This window comes from Prionailurus bengalensis, chromosome B4 (genome assembly GCF_016509475.1).
Source record: "Prionailurus bengalensis isolate Pbe53 chromosome B4, Fcat_Pben_1.1_paternal_pri, whole genome shotgun sequence".
Lineage (NCBI taxonomy): Eukaryota > Metazoa > Chordata > Mammalia > Carnivora > Felidae > Prionailurus > Prionailurus bengalensis.
In genome coordinates this window covers 130,165,006-130,184,392 of record NC_057358.1, presented here as the reverse complement: position 1 = coordinate 130,184,392, position 19,387 = coordinate 130,165,006, and the positions used below count along the sequence as shown (strand labels likewise).

The following is a 19,387-nucleotide window of genomic DNA, read 5'->3' as shown; positions in this document are numbered from 1 at the left end:
TGTTGCAATTCCCAAACCTCTGCTTCCACGTTATCATTTATCTTCATTCCTTTTCGTGGTGTTACAGGTCATTCGTGAGCCACGGCTGCCCCTGAGGGGGTGGGGGGGTGGGGGGGTGCGGTGTGCGGTGTGTGCTGGGAGGGGTGGGGGAGGTTTACTACCTTTTCAGGGACAGGGAAGCTACATGTGGAAGGCAGGACGCTAAAGTCCAGACAGAGCGGGGGTGGACTTTAAGACCCCAAGCAGAGCTGCCATCGAGCCCAGTTACCTTGGGAAAGGCGTCAGCCTGTGCAAAAGGAGCAGTTGATAGGAAGCCTCCAGGGCTGGCGTTTGGAAACAAGGGCGGCCAGAGAGTTAAACCTCCCTCGTTATGGTTCCCTTCCTAAAGGAGGTGGTGATTCTTTTGAGGCGTTTGAGAACAGCTTTATTGCATATAATTTGATACTATGCAATTCATCCATTTCAAGTGTGCAGTTCGGTGGCATTTTAGTTACGTTCACAGAGTTGTGCAGCCATCACCGAGGTCAATCTTAGAGCACTGTCATCACTCTGAAAAGAAGCTGTGTACCCCTAAGCCATCATGTCCAATCCCTCTATCCCCCTTACCGCGCCCCCCTCCTCCCCCCCCCCCCCCAGCCCTAGGCAACCACTCGTCTCTACTGTCTGTCTCTACAGATGTGCCTTTTCTGGATGTTCCATATAAAATGGATCCCTTATAATGTGATCCGATTGTGTCTGGCTTCTTTCCTTTGTCATGTTTCCAGGGTTCCTCCACGATGTGGCATGCATCAGTACCTCGTTCTTTTCTGTTGTTAAGTAATATTCCATTGTGTGGACAGACTACATCTTCTTCGCGTGTTTATGTTGGGAAGGGAAAGGTAAAGAGGAGGGGACAAAAAATAAGACTTCTTCCTCCGGATTTAAAATGGAGAGAATGGGCAACTGCCGCGAAAAACCACCCTCCCAGGCTCTCTTGAGGAGCGGCAGCGAAAGGCGTGGGGAGATAGGATGCGTGGCATCTGCCTCCCGGGTTGTTCGTGGCAGAGCAGCGGCTCGTCTGACCTGGACACGTGCGGCATTCAGGGAGCTCATTGTGTAAATCCTGTGTGTTGGCCGGTGCCGCTGTTCCCCACAATACCTCCCGTGGAACCGGAGCGGCCGTCGCTGATCTGATCTGGGTACATTTCCCTTGGTTGCCGCAGCCCTGGGTCCCCAGAGAGCCCTCTCTAAAGAGCTGCCGGTTTGTTGCGTGCTGGCAACAAGATTATTTCTGACCATACGAGTTGTTCAGTGGAGAGAACACCCATCTTTCAGGCCCTGATCTGTTGGCCAGAAATACTAGCAACTGCCCCTTCCTATTTGTCCTTCTGAGCGTCCCGTTTGGAGGGCTCCTCTTGCAAGCAAACGATGTGCCCTTCCAGGTGCCAGGTGACTTGACTGTTGCCCCGTTGCTTTCTTTTGCTCTCTTTCCTGGTTTAATGTCCAAGGGACAGAGAGTCCTGACCTTCATAAAATGAACAATCTGGACCAGGACTGCAAGTCCCCACACCTTCTAGTTTGTGTTCCAGAACGGTTGTGGCCGACTTTCTGCTGGGCCTGAACTTTCAGTCTAGTCGAGAGAATGAATTGTAATCGCGTGTCGCAGTGTCCCGGCTCTTCGGTGGCACGTCTGCCACAATGCCGAGACAGGAATGCGGGTGGGGGCATCTGCTTGGCCCTCGGGGCCCCCTTGAATGTGAGGGCTGGATGTCGTCCCGTCGCCCTGGTTCTGTGGATGGGAAAACCGAGTCTAGGTCAGAGGGCTACCCAAAGCTGTAGTCTATGTTCTTAGAGCTCTTGCTAGTGGCAGAGCTGGGTCTCTGGGCTGGAGCCTTCGTTGCCAGTTCAGTGCGTTTCCCCAAGTGTGCTCTGTCTCCTGATGGATGTGTGCTGTCGTGACTAAGGAGTGGCCTAGCCCTGCTCCAGTCCATCAGCAGCGCGGGCTTTGGGGTGTGTGTGTGCCGGTTTGACAGACTGGGCTCGTGAGGATGAAAATTTGTAAGCGGGGAGGGAGCCAGAGCACTGGTTTCTGGGTTTGGTGCCACTGGCTGATGGAACCCAGCCCCTTCTGGCCTTCCCCAGTGCTTGGTTTTCAGTGAGAATTCATGTTTTCGATTAAAAGAGTGTCATTCTTCGAGCGCCCCGTGCCTCTTTGCTAAAAAATGTATGTGCCGCTGCATCAGCGCTACAAGCAGTGATCTTGCGGTGCCTGTCTGAAATTGTGTGCTCATGGCTGCTCCCCGCTCGATGCAATTCGTTCCTGGTGTAGCGTGAAGAGAAAAGACCACGCTACTTCTCCCCCAGCGCATGGCCCCACTCCCCGTCCCCTCACTCTTGGCGCACAGAGCTCCAGAATGCACCCCGTTTTCCAGTGCCCCGCCGGCCTCCATGGTCCCGATAGATTTCTTCAACGTGACCCTCACTGCTGGGATCAGACTCAAAAGCAACCCTTTCACGGCGGAACACAAGCCGGGCGGTCCTGCCCTTTCTCCTCATCACGTCCTTTCCGTCCTGGTCCTGCCCTCCCCACAGCGTGAACTCCTTCGCGGGGAGAGGGTGCGGCCTTCCCTCACTCTCTTCCCCTGGCACCCAGCACATTGCTCAGTAGATGGTCATGAAGTAATCCTTGGCTTTTTCCTGCTGTTCACCAGTCTCCGATCTGAGGGGTAAGGTGCAGGGATGCTAATACACTTGTCAGCTGGCGGTGTTTTTTCTTCAGACAAGTTGTGTTATAGTCCTCGAGAATAATTCATAGTGACAGCTACTGTTTATTGAATGCTTCCTGTTCTAAGTACATGCACACACACACACACACACACACACCCCTCAGTTCCCCATCATTCTCAGCAGCCTTCCCTTTGAGGTAGGCGTGGAAGCCATATTTGACAGATAAAGAAACCGAGCTTTGGAGAGATTTAGGAGAGCTCCACAGAGCTGGAAAGTAGTGGAACAGGTATTTAAACCCAGGCCTGCCTGACACTGAAGCCTGTGTTTTTAATAACCACGCAGAACCTCCTTGAGTAGTTAATTTGCTGAACATTCCTGTAAAAGAGGGCTGAGTCACTTCTGTTCCCTGGGATTTATAAATGAGACCTCTGTGCTAGCAAAGGGCATTCGTAGCATAGTTTGGATTAAGTTTAGCTTTGGGATTGTAGAGCAGAAACAAAGGGGAGACATAAGGAGCCTCTGCAACTTCCTGAAGCTGATTTGCTTTGGCTCCAGGTTGAGGAATCTTCACCCTTTGGGTCAGGTCATTACTAGTCTACGCAGTTCCTGAAGGATGGGTCTGCCTAGCCATTCCGGGTTATTTTGGATGGGCCTTGGCCTGGTTCCTGGGGCCTCAATGAGGCAGGCTCACGTTTGTCCCTGGACTGACTTCAAGGGCCTCCCGTTTCCATCCTTCAGTGGGAGGCTTTCTCTTTGATTTTACTTTGGTGCACGTCCCCGTCCCCCATGTTAGTTACTGGGACTTAAAATTGAGTGGTTGAGTTGTGGCTGTAGGTAATGACACAGGGAATGCGGTTTTCATTGGCTTTTCAGTGACCAGTCCTGTGGAGTCCCCATAGCATATTGGGGATAGGGGTTGGCTCTCTGATTCTCTGCTCAGAGCTGAAGTATTTTGTGTATTGCCTTGAAATGGGAGAGAAGTTTCTGTGGAATCAAGACTTGTCAGGGTCATAAGATTTTTTTTTTTAATTTTTTTTTTCAACGTTTATTTATTTTTGGGACAGAGAGAGACAGAGCATGAACGGGGGAGGGGCAGAGAGAGAGGGAGACACAGAATCCGAAACAGGCTCCAGGCTCTGAGCCATCAGCCCAGAGCCTGACGCGGGGCTCGAACTCACGGACCGCGAGATCGTGATCTGGCTGAAGTCGGATGCTTAACCACCTTCGCCACCCAGGCGCCCCAAGGGTCATAAGATTTTGAGGAGATAGGCCCTTCCTGTGCTCTCCCCTGGGGGAAAGAACGTAGCCAGGATTGAAGGGCATTGCCTCAACCAATTCAGTTAAGTGGCCCCGTCCTGGATTAATAACTTGGGCAGACTTCCCAATGGATTTGGCAAGGTATTGGGTTTCTCTCTCCCCCAACCCTCCCTTCTCTCTGCCTTGCGCATGTGTGCTGACATAATTACGGAGTGGTTGCGTCTCACAATAAGATACCCTTTTTAAAAAGGAAGGGCCTCCTCTTAAAGAGGATGGAGAGAAATTCAGGGGAAGGGATGAGGTTGTGTAGTCTTGTCATGTTTTCGGAATGGCAGACTTTGAGAAAAATGGTAGCAGAGAGGCCAACAGGCTGGTTCCTGTCGCCGTAAGGGCAAGGGGGCAGGCAGGATGGTGGCGGTGTTGATTTCAAGCACCTAGAGCAGAAGCGTTCCTTCCTAATTTGGGGCCAGAGCGATATTGAACTGCCTCTTTGCATTTGCTCGCTCCTCTAGATTGTATTACTAGGAATCTGGTCATTAAAGAACAAGCGCTGTCTTGTTCATGAAGGTCAGAGGTTACAGTCTTCTGAGTTTGGTGGTCAAGTGTTCAGAAATATTTTACAGATTTAGTTGAAAACCTGAGCAGATGCTCCCGCTCTCATTTCCCCGTGGGGATCGGGTGACATTCCTCCCCCTTTCCTCTTCCCCACCCCTTTGGGAGCCGACCAATCACAGCAAGGAGTGGATTTCAGTGCCTCTCTGGCCTCCTCCCATAGGAGTCTGCCCAGCCCAGGCTCTCTGGAGCCTTGGCCCTGGCCGAGGGCTTAACTCTTGGGTGTCTAAACCATAGGGAGCTGCTGACCTTGCAGTTAGCTGGTTCTCTAGTTCACGTCGACCCTCTGAGCCCATTTAACGTTAAGCCAAGCTTGCTGTGTCCCCATGGGAATGTTCCTAACGAGGCAAGGTGCGATGCATCCAGCTTGCAAAAGCTGATTTTAAGCCTTAGTTCTGCCAGTAACCAGCCGTGTAACCTTGGGAAAGTTCCTTTCCCTACTTGGACTTGAGTCCCTTTCTGCTAAGTTAGACGGAAAGGAAAGGGAGAGGACGGACATTTGTGACATATGCCAGCCGCCGGTGTTTTGCATATGGCTAGCCTGAGGTTTGAGGACAAACAACCTGTATTGCGTGCTTCTTGTGAAGCAGTTTGCTTTCTACAGTTTGCCTTCTGCAGGGCACACGCCATTCATCCGATTTTAGAGAGGAGAAGAGAGGAGGTTAGGGAGGCTGTCCGACTTGCCCAAGGTCAAAGTTAGGAAGGCCCATCTGGCTCCAATGCCCAGGCTTTCTTCCGTTCCACTGGGCTGGCTAAAAAAGCCTGAGAATTCCTTCCAGCATTTTTATTCTCATGCTCTGGAAGCTTTAACTCCTTAGTGGCTTTTAGCCCTGCCCTGTAGAAGACCAAACACTGCTATCTTCCGGTTCACAGTCGTGTCTCTAGAGAAGGTGAGTGACTTAGATGATCCTGCCATCTCCTGAAAGCCACAGAAGAAGATGATTCAGCCATCAGTTTTCCCCTTTCGTACATAGAAACGTTCTAATCCTATCTGGCCATCATCTCCCACTTTCTGAGCATCCCCCTTACCTCATGTAGGGCAGGTATTTCCTTTTCTGTTTGCTATTGTCAGATAAGTACAGTATGGCTGATTTAAGGGAGGGTGGAATTTGGAAGAGTTAAAACAAAACAAAACAAAGCAAATTCCTTTACTCGAAGCTTTTCTATGACATAGATACTGCAGTATTGGGTTTACCCCTACCCGGAAATCTGACATCTATCCTCCCTTGTTGGAAGCTCCCCCCCTGTGAAGAGTTTTGTTTTTCATGATACCACCTATAAATTCCCCTAGTCATGGGCTCTAATAGGGTCATCTTGCCCAACGGAACACTTTGTGTTTCCCTTCCTGCAGATTTTACTTTGAAATTCACAGAGAAAATAGCTCTCTTTAGGTGAGTTCTTACTGATGTTATGTTGGTACGAATTTAATTTGTTTTTAACGTTTATTTATTGTTGAGAGACAGAGAACACAGCGTGAGCAGGGGAGGGGTAGAGAGAGGGGGAGACACAGAACCCCAACTAGGCTCCAGGCTCTGAGTCATCAGCACAGAGCTTGACGCGGGGCTCGAACTCACAAACTGCAAGATCATGACCTGAGCCGAAGTCGGTTGCCCAACCAACTGAGTCACCCAGGCGCCCCTTTGTTGGTACCAATTTAAAAGAAATGATAACAGTGGCCCTAAAATGTCAGATTTGTCAAGGAGTCCTTTCCATTTTCTGTCTTTTATTGTGGGCTGAGAAAAAAAAATGACAATAAGCACATCTATTAACAATTGTAATTTATTTAGCCAGGCACTAACCTACTAGATGTTTTACGTACGTTATTTCTGATTTTCATAATAAATAGCCCTGCATTTACAGATGAAGAAATAGAGGTTGAGAGAGGTTAGGTTAGAGTCCTTGCTCAAGGTCATAGCTCCTGAGTGGTGATTTGGCAATTTGATTCTACTTACGAACCCAAGTTCTTTCTTTAGTATCATGCTGCCTCCGAAAAATGAGCTTGAGAGTTCATTTAATCATCCATGTCCACGCCTCAGCTCACCCCAGAAAATCCGTATGTCTTCTGTTAAAAAGGGAAGTACCATTTTACGTGATAAAGGGCAGAGTGGAAAACGGCTTTTTAAGAGGAGCATTTCTTGGTCTTTGCCAACTTTTACAATCAGGGAATTTTTAACTGATGTTTATTTTGAGTTATTTTTACTGAAATTTAAATCCATCCGTTCTTGTTATAAGTGAAAATGCTAAATCACGAGCTTTTTCCTGGAGATCCTGGAGAGTTGGGGATTTCACTGTGAATTGGTGTGGGGGGGCAGGAAGAGGTGGGCATGAGAAGATGAGTGATAAACAGGTAGATGGAAAAAGCAGGTTGAATTTCCTTGGAGTGAGGAAATACTGTCATTTGCCCTGTCATTCGGCGTATCCTGTGTTCACCATGTCTTTGAACGCGTGCGAATGGGGATGAGATCCCCCAGTGGGAGGTGCCTGGGTGTCACCTTCATGGCCGTGTTCTTCTCCCTCCTTTCAGGAATTGCTTGCGATCCAGTGCCACTGCAGTCAGGTTGGCCCTTCCTAAGTTGTGTGCAGTGAGATTCACATAAGAGAAGTATACTTTACTCTGTGGCCCCTGCCATCCGGATCAGCCTAACAAATATTTCAGCAATGAGTACCGTGTGCCTGTTCCGTGCCAGCCGCCTGGCATGACGCGGATGATCCTGAGATGAATAAGACACGGCTTTTGCCCTTGAGGAGCTCATAATCGAACTTGCAGTCTCGTTCAGGATATAAGACCCATAGACATAAAATTAACAAAAGGCAGTTATATACTTAAGGTTGTAAAAAAAAAAAAAAAGTGAACCAGGGACAACAGATTTTACTGGGGTTCAGAGATCAAAGGGGTGAGGGTTTGCCAGAGCAGTAAAGACAGGGTTTATTTACAGTCTCGTCCAGGGTGTGGGGTGGGGCAGGGGCAGGGGCAGGGTGAGAGGGGGTATGGCTCCTGCCACTGCTAGGGAAAGGAGACCATGAACATGGCTCACTGGATGAGGGTAAGGCGCTTACCCTTCTGAAATCGTTGATGGAGGTCCGGCAGTTAGCATTTTAAGTGGGGATGTGTAGATGCAGGCAGCTGATGTGAAGCAACATCAACAGCAGCTTGGGCCCTGAAGGAGACAGTCTTTAGGAGAAAGTTAATAAATCTCTTGCATTTATCGTTTGGTTCCCTGGTTAGCTGTGGTACAACATCCTCCATATTGGAAACCTTGACATTTATTCTTGCTGGCTTTGTAAAAGATGGAAAACTTGAAGCCAAGTCATACACAGATGAAGACCTCTGTGGGCCCACTTGTCAGGAGCGTGGCTCGCTTGTGTGGCAGTGTTCTTGTGGACTAAGTATTTATTAGGTTCTCTCGCAAACAGCTCACCGGATGAAGAACTCCTTTCTTCCTCGTTTTAGGTTCCTGAAACCCACCTAAACCCCTCCACTGGGAGAAGGCTTAGGGAGAGGAGATTCTTTCCTTCTCCCTTCCCCCTCCCCCCAACCCCATGGTAGCTTAACTTAAGTGCCCTGTGGAGGTGAAGATAAATGTGAGAAACTTCAGGATGAAAAGAACATTAGAGAGGAGAGAAGTCAGGGGAGGTCATATCAGGCTTAAAGTGGAAACTATGTTACAGCCTAAGCAAGGAGCAACTGATAGGTCTATAAATAGGACTTTATCTCCTCATAGAAAATTTTTGGCATGGTTGTAGCTTCCCATGTGGGGGACTTTTATATTTACTAAAAATAAACTGTGTTTCAGAAATGATTAAAGTAAGTCCCACTGAACTCATGTATGTTATTAACAGCGTAGTCATGGCCTGAAAATAAGTTTATAGGGTTTGGGATGTACTATCTTTTGGGAGAACTTTGATATGGAAGACATCGCTTAGATCTGGGATGGAATGGTCTGGTTCACTCTAGCATTAGACAGATTACCTTCTCAGGAGATCATGTTGTTTCGGTGTTTTTATTCTTCCTGCTGGCTCAGAAGACCGGCAAGCCCTCAGTCATACATCAGACTCACAAACAGCCATTAAAATGAAGTGTCTCCAACAGGAAAGGTAGACTAGTTCCAATTCCCCAGAGACCATGCTGCTTAATTAAAGCTGCTTGGATATGGCCATTCATGGAGAAGGGTACATAAAAGGGCAGTGCCTCTGGTAGCCCTTCTGGGAACAAAAACCTTCAAGATGTCTGACTTTGTCTCTCACACTCCTGTTATCCTGACTGTAGCCCTTTAAAACGTGCCGCAGATTCTTGGCATCTGTCTGCCTGTCGCCTCATCTGTGACACCCCTGGATGGCTCGTTTGCTGCCCGTGGGTATCTTTGAAACTTAGTAAAAAGCATCTCTTAATTTCGGTCTCCTCTTAGAAGATTCTGAAAAGCGGAAGTCTGGCAAAGAGTAAAATCGCTTCAAGCACGTGTCTCGGAGTTACATGACCATGGAATACATTTCAAAACAGAATGAGTTGAACAACGCAGTGCGACATGACTCCGGTACAGTGTCTCCGTGGATTAAAGTAGCCCCCAGAAGCGGTTTCACGGGCGCGTTGATGGCTTCAACAAGTGAATTCATTTGCTTTTTTTCAGACTTCAAGACACATTTTGGAGAAGTTAAATCATTCTTAAGTGTAAAAACGGAAGAGATGAAGCCATTTTTGTTTTAAATAGACTGCCTGTGCCTGAGTGCACAGGTTTAAAAAAAAAAAAATCCTTTTTGGTATCAGGGCACCTCCCCTTACTTCTCTCATACTGCATCCCACCTTTAATGATAAGTTGCTACATACTCTGTGGAAGCTGTATGCATGTATTTAGTCTTTTCTTTTGAGTGAATAAATTGTAGAAGTAAACCATTGCTGGCATCATTTTAAAAATGGCTGGACTACCTCCGGACAGTTTGTGAAACGCTAAAACAGGGTTATATATTTCAAATGTGTCATATTCCCTAACTGCTTTCAACCTTTTACCACCGTTACTCTTTTTTTCCCCTTATAACCACTCAACTCCTGCCACGCCCCACCCCCCCCCCCCCACTTTAGAAAAGGAAACTGAGGTTGCTGATCTAGTATTTTCTGCAAAGTAAAAGAGATAAGAAAGTTAGTGAAGGAGGTTTGACAGGGTCACAGAGTTCCTTGGGCTTGAAACCCAGGTTTCTGTTTTAATTGCTTTCATATACTTTTTGTTTTGTGACTGACACTTAACCAGTCAGCTAGTGTAGTGGTAATTGCAATAGTAATGATGAATATAACGCTCTGTTTACAGACTAGTTAGCACAGTCTATTTTATTTGAGTCTGACAGCATCCCTGTGATGTAGGCATTATTACCCGCTTTTTTCACGTGGTGAAAATGAAGGTGTATATATATATGTATGTAGTATATATGTGTGTATATATATATATATATAGTATAGTATATATAGGTATATATATACATATATAGTATATATATATACACATATATATGTGTATACACACACACACACACACACACACACACACACACTTGACTTTCTTCATATTGGAATTCGGGAGCTGCTACGCTCATACTGTATTTCTATCATTTTGGTTTCTGTCGTATCAAATTTCTGTCATTTTGGTTTGTAAATTACAGTAAAATAATTTACTATGGAAAGGCTCACTTAGGATTAAATTCAGCTGCATACAATAGAACCTCCCTCTTCCCCCACCAAGCGGCTAAAACGAGAGTGAGTTTTTATTGTGTTTCAGGAAAAAGAAATCTGAAAGTAGGTAGTCCAGAGCTGATGTGGTTCTCCGTGGTTATCACAGACCCAGGATCCTTACTGCTCTTTGCTTTTCTGTCTGTAGGATGTGGCCCAGATGGTTGCTACAGCTCCACCCATGATTCCTCCTCTGCTTAAGAAGACTTTGAGGAAGTCTCCTATAACATTTCTACTAATATTTCACTGGCTAGAACTTAAGTCTTATGGCTGCACCTTACTGCAAGGGAGGTTGGGAGATACAGTTTTTTTGTTTGGTTTTGTTTTGTAAGGTGTGTATGGTAATGTCCTAGAATGAAAACCAAGTTTTGTTACTAAGGTAGAATGAAAGAAAAAATATTGGGAAGTCACCAGCATTCTCCCCTCAGGGACTATCAAAGTGACCTGACCTTGCCTCCCATATGGTACAGAAGACCATTCTGTAGCTTTCCTGGGAGGTTTTCAACCAATCTTTGCTGGATTATCCAGTAAGATGTTTTTATTCTTGAAAAGTGTACATCTTTATGCAAGCATTTTTTTTTTCAAAAGTTAATATGAGGTCATGGTAAGGATCATTGCACTTTCTGTAACAGTTCAACTTTGAGTTTTTTTGAAATCAATTCATTAATTGAGATTTCAAATAGTAGAGAGTGAGGTTTTTAGTAAGAATAAAATATGTTAAAGAGCCCTAGTTAACTAGTTAAATATAAGTTAACTAGTTAAATATAAGTTGTCTAGCCCTTCAGTTTAAAAAAAATTTTTTTTAATGCTTATGTATTTTTGAGAGACAGAGCGTGAGCAGGGGAGGGGCAGAGACAGAGAGAGGGAGACACAGAATCCAAAGCAGGCTCCAGGCTCTGAGCCTGACATGTGGCTCGAACCCACCAACCGTGAGATCATGACCTGAGCTGAAGTCGGATACTTAACCGACTGAGCCACTCAGGTGCCCTTTTTAAAAAAAATTTTTTTTTTTTTTTTTTTTTTAGTGTTTTAGCCCTTCAGTTTTTTGAAGCCTGGGTAAGCTACTAGATTATAGGTTTCTTGGGGATAGAGAACTTGCTTTAAAAAAAAACAACAAACTTAGGTGACAGTACATGTATATGGCTCAATATTCATAAGGTACAAAACAGTCGTATAGTGAAAAGTTGCTTCCTGATTCTGGTTTTGAGCCCTCCCAGTGCCTTTTGCCTTGAGACAATAGGCATTTTACCATTTTGTGTATATTTCCTCATTGCACCCTCCCCCTCATGATAATGTGCTATACATTATTCTGAACGTTTCTTTTATCACTTAAAAATATATAGTAGAGTATTCCAAGAACTTTCTCTACCCCCTGCCAAAGCTATATAGTGTTCTTTTGTATGGAGGAACCATAATTCCTTGAACAGAAGGATCTTGTCTTATTCTCGTATCTGTCCCTGCTCTGTAAACAACATTTGTTCATATTGGTTTAACTGAACATTCGTTCATGTTGGTTGAACTGAATTGAAAATTTGACCATGCAGAATATTTTAGGAATGAGTTATTTTTGGTGGTGGTGTATTCCAGCTCGCTCAGAGGATTTTCCCTTCTCTAAACACCAAGATGTTTAAGATTTCGTTATTTTGGAAATAAATCCTTGCAAAGTGTATTATATAACTATATAATTTATTTCTTTTTCATAGTATAATAGTAGACACTTTGTTAATGGTTTTAACACAGTTGTCAACATCAATTATAGTTTATGACTGAAAGGATGGTATTTCAGGAACATTTACTGGTTTGGCCTTACTGTATGGCCCCATTTTGACATCTGTATGCATTTTAATACCTTACCTGCTTTTTAGATTTTTTTTCTCTTGGTCTCTCTGGTTCCTGATGTGGCTGCCTCTAACATAATGTTCCCCTTTCCCCTGGTACTCGGTCCTTACTGCTTCCTAGTTCCTTTTTCCTAATTTGCCTTTTAAATGTTCAGTGGGCAAGAAGCCAGGTAACCAGGACAGAAATGTATTTCTAAAATAAAAATAAATAGATTCTGAGAGAAGGCCTGGTGGAGTTTCCCTGCCTGCTGATGAAAGTACATGAACATCTTGGTATTTTGGGTACTTGGAAGACCTTTTGCTTCCTAGTTACCATGTTCTAGAACAGCTCTGTCCAATAGAACTTTCTGTGACAATGGAAATGTTTTTTTATCTGTTCTGTCCACTAGGCTCATGTGGTTCTTGAGCCCTTGAAATGTGGCTAGTGTGACTGAGGAATTAAAAATTCAATGTTAACTAGTTGAATTAAATTCAAATAGTGACTAGAGCTTACTGTGTTGGATGCATGTTTTTATTTATTTATTTATTAAAATATTTTTTAAGGTTTATTTATTTCTGAGACAGAGATGGAGCACGAGTGAGGGAGGGGCAGAGAGAGAGGGAGACACAGAATCCAAAGCAGGCTCCAGGCTCCGAGCTGTCAGCACAGAGCCTGACGCTGGGCTCGAACTCACGGACCGTGAGATCATGACCTGAGCTGAGGTCAGTCGCTCAACCGACTGAGCCACCCAGGTGCCCCTGGATGCATGATTTTAGACTCTGGATAATTCTATACAGCAAGCTTGATTGTAGTGGAGCTTGGATTGGGATGCTATTTTATTGTGCTTAGCAGAACACATTTATAGTATTGGAAAGGAGGCAGTTTGGAAAGTTGGTGTTCAGTTTAGCTTAAAGTAAATGGATTAAACTGCTTTTTCATACCAGTATTATGTTTATTGCAAACTACTATTCTAAAGCCATTGGTGCAGGCATGTATTTATGGTTTGTAGCTATCACAAAACTTTGAGCCCTTTTGGTTACTAGGGCAAAATGAGTAGCGCTCTAACTTTATTTATAGGACTTAGTTAGTTGCCTGAGTGCCAGAAACTCCTACAAATAACTTTGACCTTCCTTAATAAAAAGTCAAGGGATAAAATGTTCCATAGTAGAAGATCTCAGTTGTATGTGGTATATATAAAATACTGCTTTTTAATAGAGAAGTTGAAAGCCAATAAGAAACCAAAGGAATAAATAAATGATAGATTTTGATATCTGCTAGGAAGAAAATAAAACGAGCACAGTAGTAGAGAGCAGGGGCTTGGGCGAAGGATCTCCAACTGGAGAGAGTGGTCTGGAGAGTTTTTTTATTTGAGGAGGTGTTTTTAAGTTGAGGTCTGAAAGATAAGAAGGAGCCAGCCTTGCAGAGGATAAAGCAGGATGAGGAGAGGTTTCAAGAAGAAAATCTTCTTGGGGGGGGGGAGCTGAGGAGAGGGGTGGACTAGATCAGGAATTGGCGTGAGGCCAGTGCATTTAGAGCCTAGTGATTGAAGGCCAGGTAATGATGTGCACTGAGGTTGGAGAGGCAGGCACTTAGCAGGTCATCTAGGACCTTAAAGGCCAGCCTAAGGACTTCAGATAGAGGACATTGTCAAGTGTAAGGCGAAGCTATAGAATCATGGGAGTGATAGGATCTGATTTGTGTTTCAAAAACTCCCTCAGGCTGCTCTGTGATGAATGTTTTGAAGGGGAGCCACAGCGGAAGTGGAGGAACGGTGGAGATGTCCAGGAAGGAACCGACAGTGGCTTGGCTTAAGGTGGTGGCAGAGGAGACGGGGAAGTCAGACACACAGAACTTGCTGATGGGTTTGATGTGAGCGGCGAGGGATAAGGGAAGGGACGCTGCCTTTCCTAATTGCCAGGTGGTCCCACGTATCGAGGTAGGGGAACACCAAGTGTATACTGGGTTTCCAGGGGGTGGTGGTGGCGGAGAATTAAGAGCCCGTAATGTGGGACTCGTCTGTGAGATGGCTGAAAGTCCCACTGGAGCGTGAGAAGAGGTCTAGGCTGGGTTATAACTTGGTAGTTATTAGCGTGTTGATGGTATTTGAAGCAATGGGAATGGATGAGACAATTCCAATAAAAGAGCGTGACCCAGGATTGAGCTGCAAGGAACACTTTCTTTCTAGAGATCTGTTGAGGGAGAAGCCAGAAAAAGGCACTGAGAAGAAGTAATCAGTGATGTAGGGGGGTGACGGTGGGGGAACAGTGCCCGGACTATAGTATCTCAGAAGCTTAGAAAAAGAGAAGGTCTGAGAAAGTTGGCAACTGGGTTGAATCCTGTGAAGAGATCAGATAAGTCGAGGACCACAAAATGCCCTTTGAATTAAGTAATATGGAAGTGGTCGACATTGACCATTTCAATGGAGTTCAATGGAGTGAAGGGCTTGGAAACCTTATTTTGAGTAGATTGAAGAAGAAATGAAGGGTGAAGTGGAGACAGGTGTTGTCAGCTTTTTGGGGAAACATTACTGTGAAGTGGTGAGCAGGGTGGTAGGGAGGTAAGGGGTCAAAGGAGAATTTTTTAAAAACCATGATTCATTTTGTCATTTGCCTACTATAGGCCCTTGGCGTTTTTTAAAGTTCTTTTGCTCTTACAGATTGCTATAATGAACTTCCTTCTACAGTTGTGCGGCTTTTCTAAGCTAGGCTCCTTGGAGGTTGGAACTGCTGAGCCCTAGGCCACGTGTGTTTCAGATTTTAATAGATACTGCCAAACTGCCCCCCAGAGCGATGGCAGCAGTATGTGCTTTCCCCATCAGTGCGTGAAAGCGGAGGGAGGTTTTTCTGAGGGTGGGCGTCTGTTTATTTGCTGGCACGATAGTGATGAGTAAAGAGGTGATGATGATGCAAGAGGCAGGGTGATCAGCAGAGCAGCACAGTCCTCACAGGGGTGCGCGGGGAGGGGCGTGAGCACAAGCGGTGAAATGGGCCGTGACGCCAGGAATGCTTCCTTCGTTGTAGCAGAGCCTAAGGAAGAGGAGATTCCTGCATTTTTCTAGGTAGGATTGTAGATTTGGACAGGAGACGCTGTCTGAACGCTTCTCTTATTTGTTTGTTTGTTTGTTGGCTTGTTTATTCATTCATTCATTCCTTCCAAAGATTTTATTTTTATTGATTTTTTTCCATTCTTTTTTTTCAATTTTATTTTTTAGTTTTTAAAATTTACATCCAAATTAGCACATAGTGCAACAACGATTTCAGGAGTAGATTCCTTCGTGCCCCTTACCCATTTAGCCCATCCCCCCTCCCACAGCCCCTAAGATTTTATTTTTAAATAGTCTCTGCACCCAACGTGGGGCTCAGACTCACCACCCGGAGGTCAAGAGTCACCGACTGGGCCAGCCAACTGAGCCAGCCAGGCGTCCCTGAATGCTCCTCTTTTAAAATGAAATATTTGGGTAGAGCAACAGCTGAAAGTCAGATGGTGGGGAGAGAATTGAAGGAGGTTTGAGGAGAAGGCAAGAGTCATTTTGGAGAGTAGGAAGCTTACAGGGGCAGCTTTGGTGGGATTGCTTGGCGTGGATGAGTGCCCCGTTGAGCTTTGTGATCATGAACTTCTAGTGAAGTCGGCCAGCTTGGTTATGTGATCTTTTTCCAGCAGCATTCAGTTGTGTGGGCACAAGCGCAGAGAACGCAGATAACTGTTCCACCAGGATTGGAGATGGGAGTTTTGCCACGTGGCAGGGGTGGAGAGGACACGGGATTGAGGGTGTTTGCAAGGGTGCGATGCTCATTACGAACTATGGAATCACAGTTGGACAGAGGACGGAGTGGAAGACGTGGCTGGAGTAGGTAGATAATGAAAAAGTGTTTGGGACACGGGCTTCCCAAGAGGGCAGGAATTGTACTGGAGGGGTAACAGAGCGAGTTACATGGAAGTACGGGAGCTTATTTAAGAGCACGATTGAAACATAGTAAAGGAAGAACAGAGCTCTTAAGATAACGTAAAGATAACGCATCTTCCTCTTTTAGGGCCGGTTGCTCTGGGTTCCCTAAACACTGCAGGGGTAAGAGCGCTAATACATCACCAATTTGCCTGTAGCTGTACTGAGAGGGGAGCTTTGAGATGCACCCTTTTTCCCCCTCCACCCGTGCGTCTAGAGCTCACTTTAGACTTCATAGAAGGTAACCGCAGTTCAGAAGAGGTTTCTGAAACCATGCTCTTGACGACATTGGTCGTGGGAATAGGAGTGGTACTTGACCGGCCCGAGCCGCAGTCTCTGGGAACTCACAGTGTGTGTCCCCTGAATTCCAAACCTCACCTGTATCATTGATTGCTGGCAGTCTTGGGAATGGGCAGAGGTGGCCTGCAGGGTTATATCCAGGGTAAAATTTCCGTTGATTTTGGCAGTCTTGATTGATTTTATCAGTGAGTGAGTATAGCGCAGTGGAAACTGTCTTGGAGCCCTACAAACTTGTGTTCAGCTTTTGGCTCCTTTGAGTCCCAAGTTCCTTTTATATGTGAAAAAAAATAAAGCAGGGCCTCCCTTCCAGAGACACTGTGAAGATGCATTGAGAAAACGCACGCATGGTTCAGGCACGTGGAATGTTCTTTGTACATAACAGCTGCCGGTGGTGTCCTGTCGAAGCCATCAAGCAGGGGTGTGATATTCACTCCCGGGTTTGTCTTGCAGGGGGTTGAGTCCCCTGACCAGAATGCAGCCACGTCTCTGCCTTTCTTCCTTGAGTCTCCGGCGCTTTGTGAGGACAGTGCTTTATCTGGACCAGCTTTTCAGACTTGAATGTGCCTGCAAACCACCTGGGGCATTTGTTGTGATGCTGATTTTGATTCTGTAGGTCTAGGGCGGGGCCTGAGAGTTTTCCTACTTAAGTAGCTCCCCGCTGATGCTCGGGCTGCTGATACTAGTCTATGGGTCATATTTTGAGTAGCAAAATTCTGTTAGAGAACTGCCCTGTGGGAATCCTTGCTATTTTAAGCTGAGAGGAAGCAAGGTTAAAAGAGCCCTATTCTTTGAACTTTTTTTTTTTTTTAACTCAAATTCAGTTGGCCCTCATACGGCCCATGTCTGTAGCTCAGTGTTGTGGTGAGTGTGTGTTGTCTCTACCTGTCCCGAAGGCGAAAGGAATATAAATTATGTACAGAGGGTTGTCTTGGATTTCTTCTGGAAAAATCTGCAGTGCCTGATTTCCCAGGTATATTTTTACGAAATTTTGTTGGCTCCTCAGATGGACACGCTTCCCCCAGCAGCCTTTTATACCCACAGAGAAACCTGCATAAAACATGCAGTCTCTTGAATTGTTAGACTTTGTGGCAGAGAATACGGAATGGGGCTCCAAACCCTTCTGAGCGTCTGGTCCACCAGACTCTTCACATTACAAAATCCAGCACTTTCAGAAGCAGGAATTCGAGATGCATTATAGGGCTAGAATTACTGGCAGCACCCATATTGCTGTCCCCGATAATCTGATTTTTTCTTTCTCAGAAGCAGGCATGCCAGACTTCCTCTGTGGGCCCTCCCTCGGACATTTCCTTCTCTGATGCTCCGATTCACATGTTCTCTCCTCGGAGCTAATACTCAGCCGCTGAGTTTCAGAGTACAGTCACACAGCCTGATGAAATGTTCTAACAGAATGAAGTATGTGTGCATCCTGATCGTATGTACGAGAGAAGACCGTGATCCTTTTCAGAGCGTCTTCATGGTGTGGAATTGTTAACACCTTTGTGTCTCTTCACCGGCTATAAATCATAGGTTTCCTTAATTTGACTTTGACGATTGGGGAGATTTTTTTCCCCCTCTAATGTCTTTGTTTTCTTTCCTTCCCCACCCTCCCTTTTTTTTTAAGGTAGGAAAATGTGGACATGCAGGAGCATGAATAAAGAAGGTTCGCTTAGCTTGCCTGTGAATTTTTGGAGTTTTTTTGGTGTCTGTGACGAAAACACAGAAGAGTTTGATTTCCGACCAGACTGTTTACCCAGTTTTAAAAATCATGATCAGAAAAGGAGAAAAGGGAGAGAATCGTTTAGAGTAGGAATTTACAAACTCTCCCTGTGGTTCCAAAGTTTATAATGGATCCACTTACGAATGTTTTGGAGGTCGTTTTCGGGTTTTTGTGACATATCTGAACTTTTCTTATTTTGTGTCAGAGCTCTTTTCTCTACGCATTTTTCTTCTACTTGGCTCCAGGAGAGTAGGAATATCTTTATCCCATCCCAAACTTGACCAAAAGATAACACCATAAAGGGACAATACGCGAAATTCTATCGTATTTGTTTTTTTGATACTTGGTTAAGAATGAACGCGTCCGTTTTGTGTGTTCAAAGAGTTTGAAAAGACTGCAGTCGCTTAACAGTGTGATTTTAATGCAGATATTAAGAATGGAGTATAGAGAGGTCTGGTAACTTAAGATTTCCGGCATAGACTATGAAACTAGAGAGGAAAGTTGCATTTAAAAATTGATTATAGATGAAACAGTTTATAGAAAGTCAAGATTTATTTTCCCACTGAAAAAAAAAGGCTGTCTCAGGTTTAGATTTGGAAGTTCTTAGTCCTCTTTTGTACTGGAAATGAGGTAATCCTGCCTTCAGAGGAAGCCGAGAGGTTCTGCAGAAAGCAAAAGAAAAGGTGTGGGTGAGGCTGAGAATACTGGCCCCACCTCCAAGTTTAAATGAGCTGGGAGTTGAAGGTGGGAGGAGAGAAAAGGTATTTCTTATAAGCTCTCTGGCAGAAGGCAGGTAGTTGGTGGTGGAAGAAAAGGAAAAGTGACTTGTCTCCTACCCTAAGAGAACAAAGAATTCCACTGGAGCGGGCCCTAATACGGAAGCACCACAGCAGGAAAGATTAGGCGGGGAGAGCCAGAGGACCTGTACCTGCGCAGGGCCTGCCTTGAGGGTGAGGCTTGCAGACCTTACTTGGAGATTTTACAAGCAGGCGAGAGCCGTTTCAACATGTCTGAGGGGAACAGAACCCTGAGGCAGCTGCAAGGGGGTAGGCCTCTTGTTTTGGGTTTTTTTGTTTGTTTGTTTGCTTGGTTTGTTTGTCTCATTTTGTTTTTCCTTTAAAGGAGTGAAATAGTCCTCAAAACACAGAATGTATAGTGGACCTACTGTGTGCTAGGTACTGTGCAAAAGATTCCATGGCCCGAAATAGATGGACTCTACCCTGAGAGGTGTGGCTACAGGAGTCAAGATTGGTAGGTACGGGAATGCAGTGGTAACTTAATGCAGAAATGGCGAGAGCCACGTTACAAAGGCCAGGCTCGC

General features: G+C 45.4%; 1 protein-coding gene across 25 annotated transcripts in view; it reads left to right on the top strand.

The window, feature by feature from the left end:
• The window catches only part of RBFOX2 (RNA binding fox-1 homolog 2), a 291,584-nt gene that overhangs the window by 112,630 nt on the left and 159,567 nt on the right, over window positions 1-19,387 (top strand). The window contains exon 1 of one of the 25 annotated variants that reach the window (XM_043563657.1): window positions 18,688-19,112. The exons of the other annotated variants lie outside the window; for them this stretch is intronic. The gene's annotated coding sequence lies outside the window, so the exon portion shown is untranslated. Of the gene's footprint in view, window positions 1-18,687; window positions 19,113-19,387 lie in introns of those variants that run through there. 25 annotated transcript variants of the gene reach the window in all.